This window comes from Vigna radiata, chromosome 1 (assembly GCF_000741045.1).
Source record: "Vigna radiata var. radiata cultivar VC1973A chromosome 1, Vradiata_ver6, whole genome shotgun sequence".
In the NCBI taxonomy this organism is placed as follows: Eukaryota; Viridiplantae; Streptophyta; class Magnoliopsida; order Fabales; family Fabaceae; genus Vigna; species Vigna radiata.
The window spans coordinates 4,636,974-4,648,462 of NC_028351.1; positions in this window are offsets into that span (position 1 = coordinate 4,636,974).

The window sequence follows — 11,489 nt, forward strand, 5'->3', positions numbered from 1 at the left end:
AGAAGCCACGACCCTAACTTGTTCTATGAAGACAGTTGTATCATTATATACTCAGAACATAAAAAAAGTGAACCACTGACAATGAAGTAATGAAGTAATGAAGATAGTGTAGCAAAAGTCTTNTGTCGCCCTGTGTATCAAAAGTGCTTTAAGATACACCCACAACACTCTCAATTTTGTCGCCAATACAATTTTACAGATTGTGGAGTGCGAGCATATTCTTCTGCAGAAAGTTTTAACTTTACACGCGAAAGTGTAGTTTGGACCAAAGTTCTAAACCACAGGTTTTCCGATCGATAGACTTTCTAGTTTACCACCTACAGCGTCACGAGCAAGTTAAACTATAGTGTGGAGACACAGAGAACTCACTGAATTCTATTAACAGAATCACTGTATAGGAATACAAATTTTATATTTATTCTGGCTCCGACTGCATCTGCTCTTCAAACCGCTGTTGCAGCTGCTCTTCAAACCGCTGTTGCAGCTGCTCTTCAAACTGCTGTTGCAGCTGCTTTTCTAACCGCTGCTGTTTTTTCCTCTCCTTACTTCTGAGAGTCTGTCAATTACATTTGTTAATAATAATTCAGATATTAAGATATTAAAAAAAATCAAATATACATGAAACAAACCTTCACTCGATGTTGCACTTGGCTAAGTTGCACATGTGGATTATTCATTACTTTCATGATCCTGGTAGGGGTAGAATTTAAAAATAATTGAAAATAAGACAGTTAGATCACTTAAACAAAAGCAATATTAATGAAAAATAAATAATATTATTCTCATAATTTAGGGTAAAAACGCACACTTTATTATGCTGAGATTACAAATCCATATATACAATGTGTTAGGTTCCTAATTAGAAAACCCAACCCAATTGCAGAGCACTCACTCACACCAAACACCAGAAAGAATGAAAGAATGTTGTATATTCACAAGTATTCTCAATGTACAAATGAATATCCGAGAGCATAACCTCTCTCNACAGAGTTTCAAGAACCCGTTAGGTATTCTACAATTCACCCAAAAAATCCCCCACTACAACTAAACGACTGATATTTATAAACCCAGCCTTTTCCGCCTCAAACCCACAACTACTTAACTGTGGCAGTTAAGTCAACTAACTCTCTTCCTCCTCCTGTAGACTAACAACAGTCTATCATTACCCTCCATCCCAAGTTCAACCTTGTCCCCAAGGTTAAATTCTGGGTATTGATCACGCATGGTAATAACATCTTCCCAAGTGGCTCCATCGCCTCCTCCTTCTTGCCACTCAACCAGTATTTGGGAAACTTCTCCTTCTCCTCTTCTGATTTGCCTTTGGTCCAGCACCTTCGTAGGCCAATAAGACGACCCTTCTCCCTGTAAATCTTCTGGCAGCTCCTTCTCCACAATCCTATCGCCCACTGCCTTTTTTAATTGAGAAGCGTGAATAACCGGGTGGATACGAGCTGATGTGGGTAGCTGGAGTTTATAAGCCACTTTTCCCACTCTCTGTTCAACCTGATAAGGGCCATAGTACCGTGCTGCCAGCTTGGGGTGCAGTTTTGATGGCATCGATGTTTGTCGGTGGGGTCTAATCTTGAGATATACCCAATCTCCTTCCTCAATATTTATTGCCCTCCTCTTCCTATTGGCTTGACTAACCATTAGTTCCTGTGCTCTCACCAAATGGAACTTCAATTGTTTTAGAGCTTCATCTCGTGTTTGTAATTCTTGGGCAACCGCCTCCACCGCCGTTTCTCCTGGGATAAACCGGTGTAGTGAAGGGGGTTGTCGTCCATACACCACCTCAAAGGGGGTACACTTTGTAGCTCCCTGGAAACTGGTGTTATACCAGTATTCCGCCCATGGTAAAACCCCACTCCACCCCTTTGGCTGTTCCGAGCAGAAACAACGCAAGTAACCCTCCAAGACTCTATTCAACACTTCCGTCTGTCCATCCGTTTCAAGATGGTATGTTGTGCTCATCTGCAGCTGGGTTCCTTGCCTCTTGAACAATTCTTTCCAGAAAATGCTCAGAAATAGAGGGTCACGGTCACTTACCACCGAAGCTGGTATCCCATGTAATCTTACCACTTCACGGATGAATACATCAGCTATGGTGCGTGCTGAATATGGGTGCTTTAGTGGCACAAAATGACCGTATTTGCTGAGCCTATCAACGACCACCATCACTGCATCAAATCCATTTGACTTTGGTAGTTTAACGATGAAGTCCATGCTGATTTCTTCCCACACAGCATTCGGGATGGGTAGCGGTTGCAGCAAACCCTGTGGAGAAGACGTGAGGTATTTATGTTGTTGACAGACCAAGCATCTCGCCACATACTTTGTCACCGTCTTCTTCATTCCCACCCAATAAAGTGACTGGGCCACTCTCCGATATGTCCTGTATACCCCAGAATGGCCCCCAGTCTGGGTTAGATGGAATTCGGCCAGCAGTTTTGGAATCCACGTGGACTGGGCAGAGATAACCAGTCGCCCCTTGTAATGAAGCTTCCCATTTTCTAACGTGAAAGGAAGGTGCGAATCTGGGTTCTTCCCGATTTCTTCCATTATTTTCTTCAGATAAGCATCCTCCTCTACCTCCTTCATTACCTCTTCAAAGCTCTGTCAGTTCCTTCCCTTCTCCCTTTGACTCCTCCATTCTCGTGGACAAAGCGTCGGCTACTCTGTTATTCTTGCCCGCTTTATATACTATTTCAAAGTCGTACCCAAGGAGTTTGGCCAGCCAATTCTGCTGGTTTTGGGTCGTGATTCTCTGCTCCAGCAAATGCCACAGGCTTTTTTGGTCTGTGTGCACAATAAATCGCTGGCCAAGTAAGTAAGGTCGCCAGTGTTGTATGGCAATCACTAAGGCCATAAGCTCTTTCTCGTAGATAGATTTATTTAATGATCCAGCAGATAATGCTTTGCTGAAGTATGTTATGGGCTTCCTGTCCTGTGTCAGAACCGCTCCAACTCCTTCCCCCGAGGCATCGCATTCGATGTGGAAAGGCTTCTCAAAATCGGGTAACGTCAGAACAGGTGCAGTGGTCACCGCTTTCTTCAATCTTCTCATAGCTTCTTCCGCCTTCTCGCTCCATTTGTACTCCCTTTTTTTCAATAATTATGTTAAGGGCTTCGCCACCTTGCCATAATCTTTGACGAAGCGACGGTAATACCCGGTCAGCCCAAGGAACCCCCTCAGCACCTTCACAATCCTCGGTTTTTCCCATTCAATCACAGCTTTGACTTTCCCTGGGTCCATCTCCACCCCCTTCTCCGATATCAGGTGGCCCAGGTATCCAATCTGAAGTTTCCCGAATTCGCATTTCTTTCGGTTAGCAACCCAGTCGTTCTCCTCCAACCTCCACAGTAACATCCCTACGTGTTTCAAATGCTCAGCCCATGTTTGGCTATAAATCAAAGTATCGTCGAAGAAAACCAAGACAAACCTCCTTAGATAAGGTTGCAACAACTCATTCATCGCACTTTGGAAGGTCGATGGAGCATTAGTCAAGCCGAACGACATGACCACAAACTCATAATGCCCCAAATGTGTTCGGAAGGTCGTCTTTGGTATGTCCTTCTCCCCCATGCGTATCTGGTGATATCCAGATTTCAGGTCCACCTTCGAGAAGAACCTTGCCCCTCTCAACTCGTCTAGCAACTATTCTATAACGGGAATCGGGAACTTGTCGGGAATAGTGGCACGATTCAAGGCTCTGTAATCCACACAAAATCTCCAAGAGCCATCCTTCTTCTTTACCAGTATAACCGGACTGGAATACGGACTGGTACTGGGTCGAATCACTCCGGTTTGCAGCATGTCGGCCACCTGTTTTTCTATCTCGTTCTTCAGGACATGCAGGTAGCGATAGGGTCTCACATTTATGGGGTCTACCCCCTCCTTCAAGGGAATCTGGTGTGCCATATGCCTCTCGGGTGGCAACCCTTTTGATTCACGAAATACCCTTGCATATTGCTGCAGCACGTCCTCCATCTCCTTTCTCTGGTTCTCTGTTATCCCCTGTTTCCCCACGTCATCCTCCTGTTTCTCCATCTTGCCCAGCTCCCACACCAACATCCACGCCTCAACCTCCTTAATTTTCATCAACGCCTCTAGGGTCACCAAACTTCTGGACAGTCCGGGATCCCCCCTGATTGTCACTTCCTTTCCCTCATGGATATAGGTCATTGTTAAATTGCTCCAGTCCAGAGTCACCTTCCCCAGGGTAGCCAACCATTCCACCCCCATGATCACGTCCACCCCTCCTAGTTCAAATAAATGTAATCGCGTTGAAATCTGAACATCTTCAATGCGGACTTGCACCCCTTCGCAGCACCCTCGGGTCTCCTTTCTCCACCCATCACCTAGACTAACCATGTAAGGTTGGTGTCTGTCGTGGTCAACCCCAGTTCCTCCACTAACTCCTTATCAATGAAATTGTGGCTCGCGCCACTGTCAATCAACACGATCACCCGTCTCCCTGCAATCTCCCCTTGCATCTTCATCGTTTTGGCCAGCGTTAAGCCCCCGGCAGAACATGCCGATAACTCCATCTGTAATTGGGTCGCCTCCGTCTCTAATTCGACCCCGTCCTCCTCGTCGCCCTCCGCCAGGAGTAACAACCTTAAACCCCTTTCTTGACATTGATGCCCTGGTCCAAACAGTCCCCCACACCGAAAACATTTGCCCTCTTCTCTGCGTTTCACATACTCCGTATAAGGCAAGTTGTGAAAACTTCGCCCTCTGTTTTTCGGGTTGTTTGATGTCGTCCCACTCACCTGAGATAGTTCCCTCTGTACCGAACCACCATTCCCCGCCGATCCTACTCGCTCGGGATGCTGCCGTATGGGTTCGACTCGCGACACCGACCCCATCGGTTTACTCCAGTTCGATGTGCTTCTGCTCGTTCCTCCAGTCTTCACCCCTCCATGCAAGGCCTCCCCGTCTCGCGCCATGCGCATCGCGTCCATCAACTCTTTAGGATCTAATAAGCGCACTTGGCTGCATATCGGTTCTTGTAGTCCCCCCATGAAATACCCCGAGAGTATCTCCTCCGATACCTTCGAAGTATGGGCTACCAAGATCTCAAATTCTCTGATGAAGTCATCTACCGATCCTATTTGTTTGGTGGTGGTCAGCCTTTCGAAAACCGTTCCCCGACTTCTTTCCCCAAATCTTGCGATGATTGCTTCCTTCAACCCCGCCCATGATTGGTTCTGTGCTTTCTCCTTCCAGAACCTGAACCAGTACCCTGCACTGCCCTCCATGCTCACGTATGCTAGCCTCACCTTTTCTTCATCCTCCGTCACTCCTTGCAGGTCAAAGAACCTGTCTGCCCGATGGATCCAGATAAGAGGGTCTAACCCTTCGAAAGTGGGTAATTCCACTTTCTTCCTCCAATTGATCACACTATCTGTTCGACCACTCCCTCCACCGTCGTCGTCCTCCCCTGATTTCTTAATATTCCCGTTCACCGACGCCTCACCATCCTCCGACTGGGGTTCGTCTCGTCGTCGTCCTATTTCCCCCAAAGCTTTTGCAATTTCCTTCAATTCTTTACGTATTGCCAACGTATCTTGGCACAACGCTTCAGTCTCTGCCTTGATCCCATCGACCGCAATCTCCATTGTTTCCATCCGTCCCTCCATCACGTTAAATCTTCCGTCAGTTTTTCCCTCCATGAATATCCCGCGCCCCCTCGTTCAAGGATCCGGCAGGTCGGACCAAAATTGTTAGGTTCCTAATTAGAAAACCCAATTGCAGAGCACTCACNCACACCAAACNCCAGAAAGANTGAAAGAATGTTNTATATTCACAAGTATTCTCAATGTACAAATGAATATCCGAGAGCATAACCTCTCTCCTAATTAGAAAACCCAACCCAATTGCAGAGCACTCACTCACACCAAACACCAGAAAGAATGAAAGAATGTTGTATATTCACAAGTATTCTCAATGTACAAATGAATATCCGAGAGCATAACCTCTCTCCTAATTAGAAAACCCAACCCAATTGCAGAGCACTCACTCACACCAAACACCAGAAAGAATGAAAGAAGTCTATATTCACAAGTATTCTCAATGTACAAATGAATATCCGAGAGCATAACCTCTCTCAACAGAGTTTCAAGAACCCGTTAGGTATTCTACAATTCACCCAAAAAATCCCCCACTACAACTAAACGACTGATATTTATAAACCCAACCTTTCCCGCCTCAAACCCACAACTACTTAACTGTGGCAGTTAAGTCAACTAACTCTCTTTCTCCTCCTGTAGACTAACAGCAGTCTATCACAATGTTAGAAAGCTATTTTAGGAAGTATAATAATAGCTCCTAAAGAAAGAATCCCAATATTTCAGGGATATCCTAATCATACCTGATAATTAAAATCTCCTAAATAAGGAAGAAATATAATTAATAAAAGCAAAGACTTTAATAAAAATAAAAAGATTCTAACAAATATACATACCTATTCCAAAAGTTTCAATAGCCTGCTCGAATTGTGATTGCATCTCAACGGTCCACTGTTTCCTGGAAGATTTTTTTTCCTCATCGGAGGTTTTTTCTTCAGGCATGACGGTTTTTTCCTTATTAAAGGCTTTTTCAAGTTCGGCGAACTTTTCCCTATTAAGGGCTTTTTCAAGTTTGACGGCTTTTTCTTTACTTATGACTTCCAAGGCCTTACGCTTTTCAACATAGCCCTTCAAGTACTTAAATCTGTAAACATCAACATATTTATCCCAACAATTCTCAACTCCCGCTTGATAACATTTAGCAAAAGTCTCTCCACCGCAACCGGATATTGCTGCCCGGATAAACAAAAAAGTAGAATTTACAAAGTGTTGAAAGTAGAAGGCATGCAAAAGTTAAAGGAAAGTATTTACAGAGAAAAGTATAAACTGAATAATATGCGATGTTAAAATGTGGGAAAAGTAGGAAATATAGTCCAAATTTGCCTCCAACTTAACCTTCATGCTAATATTTGGAAAGCCGATAAAAGTTAATAAATAATTGTGCAACGAAGACAACAATTTTGCTACAGAGAGTGGCATTGAGTTGTCTAAAAGTGACACTCTTATGTTTCCTTCTGTCATTTGGAATCACAACATCGTCATTCACGTTATGCCTTGTTCCTTTCATAAAAAGTATCTTCACGTTACATCAATCTTTTCATCTTTCACAAAATGTAAAACTCTCATTCAACTTCAAAAATACTAAACACAGTAAATATCACATGAAATAGCCTCCAGTGTTTGATGAAATAAAAATTAAATAATGATATCACAAACACTTTTATATTCATTTAACAAATACTATAAAAATAAAATGATAATATAAATTTAAACTTTTATATTATTTCAAAAAATTAAAAAATTAAAAAGTAACTAAAAGTAATATCAAATCAACGTAAAATTCTAAGTCTGTCAAATAATTGTCTTTATTCACAAAAGTTTGATAATAAAAAAGAGAATGTGCCATGTAATAAAATATGAGTAAAGTTCTAATTCTTTTACACTGTGTATTGTTGAAAACGCTTTTCCTTTAATATTACTTTTTCCACTGTTTTTTCTCTTCAATTGATCTAATCTGATATTCAACAATGAAAAGGATATTATAATACAAAATTTTGTTTCTTTTCATAAAATAATACGAGAAATTGACAGCACAGACATATGAAAACAGAAAGAAAAACAAACAAAATCGGAAAGGAAAATTAATTTTCTTTTTATCAGTTTGTGATTTTTTACTTTTATTTCTTAATTTTTGTTTCATTTAAAAAAAATTACATATAAATTATTCCGGTTGTGATGTCGGTTCGGTTTTCACCTCCACAATTTAGGTAGAGATAGAAAGAGAAAGTGGAAACTGAAATAAATACACAATTAATGTAACCTATTAATTCTTACCTTTGACATCTATTTATAATTTTTGTCATAGACCTATGATTAACAACCTTAATCACGACTCAATCATTGACTCAATGTCCTTAATTATGTTTTTGTCTTAATTCCGAATTAGTGTTAGTCAACTTCATCCTGACGGTAGAGACGTTCGGTTATTCACTGGTCTGGAATTAGTCACTTTCGTTCAGCCGAACGTTTCTTACTGACCGTCCGTCGTATACGGTACATAAATCTTATCAGTCTTTAAAAAATTTGATATTGCAAAGGTAAATTAAAGTGAAGTAAATGTTTAAATAAACAAGTGGTTTATTTATTTAGAAAATAAATCACGGTATTCCATTTTTAAAATATATAGCACTTTAAATAATATCTACTTATTTGAAATTTAATGATAAAATCAACCAATTATTGTAAAAAAAAAAAATCACGGTGAAAAAATGTAGTTTCTATATAATCAAGATTTATTAAAGTTGCATGGGTTAATTAGGGAGCTTAACAACATTTTTGTCTTACCATATGGAGGGTTAGGAAAAGATTCCAATAAAATAAAATTGAATGTAATTTCGGCCCAATTTCGGCCCAAAAAGAGTCACATCTTCTTCGCTTTGGACCGCGTTGTGTGAATACGTTTTTCTAAAAAATTTGTATAATTTGAGATAAGATATTTATAGTATGTCCCACCAAATAATTTAGAAGGATTGGACATGGATGACAAATGAATTCTTCTTTGGGACTATTGTTCAAGCCTCTTTCAATTTTAATGAACAAAATTTTGTAGATATGAGTAATATTTTGAATTTTTAATTGAATATGAAACAAAATAATACTTATCTATCCGTTTTATACTAATTCAATATATGCTTTTGTTTTTATATTAATTTTATTTCAAATTTTTAAAATATATTTACTTTATAGATAATGTAATAAATTTATATATATATTTTCTTTTAGTTTTATATTTTCTAAGACATATTTTTTTATTTTTTTATATTATTTGATAGTTATATAACTGTGATTGTTTTCTAAATATTTAATAATGTTATATATTTTTTTTTGTTTTGACTCTACTAAAATGGCAAGAGATAGGACGAAAACAAGTTTCATTATCTAATAATATTTCAAAAGAAAAAAAAAAAACTCATTTATATCTATATACTTATACCTAATAGATGTTTGTCTCGTCTCCTTCTTAATTGAATAAGGAATACACTGAATATGTATTTCTACTTACTTTATTATTATTTCAATATTAATTAATTAACTTTTATGAAAAATATTCAATATCGTAATAAATGATATTCAATATAAAAACACATATTTTTGTTTTTCCTACATCAAACAGTTCGAAAATAATAATAATAATAATAATAATAATAATAATAATAATAATAATAATAATAATAATAATAATAATAATAATAATAATCACACAATGTCAAATTAGAATATTAAATAAAATTTCGTGACAATAAAAATATTTATTAATTTTATAAATGTTAATGAAATAAAAGTTGATAAAATTAAAAAATATTTTAAAAAAATTATAAAAGGAAAACAAATATTAAGTTTAAAAATATTTTAAATGTCTCTTTAATTTCTCCCAAATTCTAATAAAATATATCTTTTTATGCATAGATAAAAATTATAATAAATTACTTGAAAGTGTGAGAGACTATATTATTGAGTGATTAAACTTTGTAATTAAAATTTTAAGTGATATAAAAATTTTAGTTTGATAAAGTTTTCAAGATTTTTATATTTGTTATGTATGATTTGCAAGATACACTTTGATGAAATCAATTATATAAGTATCGAGTGAGACGATTTGTATAGTCTATTGACATAATTTCTAAAGCACTCATGAATACCTAACATACACATAGCTTAGTAAGCACAACACAAGGATAACAACAAATATTGTGGGATGGAATATGATTGATAAATCGTTAACACATATAAAATGTATTTGATTCATATAGTGTGTCATATCAATTACACTGCGTGTTTAGTAAGCACAACACAAGGATAACAACAAATATTGTGGGATGGAATATGATTAATAAATCGCTATACATATAAAATGTATTTGATTCATATAATTTGTCATACCAATTATACTGCGTGTTAAGTTTTTTAATATAAGACTAGTTCATATAATTTATATAAGACTTAATTTTTTTCTTTCATTCTTTTTATCTTATTTTTACAATATGCGAGGTATTGTTATAAATACTGTGTCATAAATATATTACAAAATTTATAATCTCTTTTTCAAATTTGTTGCTCGAGCTTGTTACAATAAATCCTATTTAGTCGGAGTGATCTTCTTAGCACTAGTCACATTATCAAATTACTAATGAATTTATGACCCGCAATTTGTTTGAATAATTTAAAATGAGATAGTTTAGGAAGTGTTTTGTAAGTACATTCTTGTTTTATGTGTTATGGGTGTATAATATTCCAACACGTCTAATGTAGCTAATAACTTAATTATTGCTATGATAACTAATGTAATGTTTTGGGTTAAACCACTTACTAGTGTACAACTTTAACTTTTGTATGTTTTTGTTTTGTTATTCACAAGAATGGAGCACAATTTAGTTAAAAATGAAACTTTGCAATATAAAATAGGCGATGAGGCCATGTGATGTGATGTGCTACCGTAGCCACAATTTTCTTACAAAAACATATCGGTTAGAAAAAAAAAAAAAGCCTATTACTTTAAGGACATGATGTCCCCTCTTTGAAATCACTTTTTAGGACAATCATGTAGTAAATTTTATTTTGACCCCGTAAATTTATAATTGGATTCCAAATGATGGGATTAACATTGAATATGAATTTATAATTTTATTTTAATCTTATTTTTAATGGATATTATAAGATTAAAAAAATTAGTAAAATTAAACCGGGCAGGCTTTGTAATTTAGTGTAAAATGCGTCCAAGGTTATCCTTATTCATTACGGATAAGGTTTGGGCAATTTGAAGAAACGCAAAAGATAAAAACATGTTGAAATCTGGTTCTAAATAATGTAAGACTTATCCCTGAGGATTCTTTTCACTTTTAAAACACTTCCAAACAAATAGTTCATTACTTCATCAATCATCATCTAATCCAGCACCGAAAAGGAAATTATTTAGCTTTGCCCATCCAATAATATCCCAGGAAACACAAAGCATCCATACGAATAAAATCAATTTATAATATATATAAATAAAATATAAATCTTATTTTATAATGTGAATTGAGTTAAATTTAAAATTCACCAATAAAAAAAAATTCAAATTTTGGCTTCAGCTCATGCATACTAACAAAAAAATTGGGTAGATGGTTAGTCAGGGCACAATATAATTCTTTTCCATAATTAGGTTTAGGAATTTAGATAAAGATGTTTGAGAAATATAATATCACAACAACTGCTGATTAAACCATGGGCAGTTCTGTTCTGTGTTACTCTCTATACTAACCCCTCCCACGTAGACACAATGCCATGTATTACCGTCAGTGTCGGCATATTTATGTTCATATAATCATAGTAAGATATCTGAATACAACAAACATGACAGATTTGAAATCAAGCAGTGT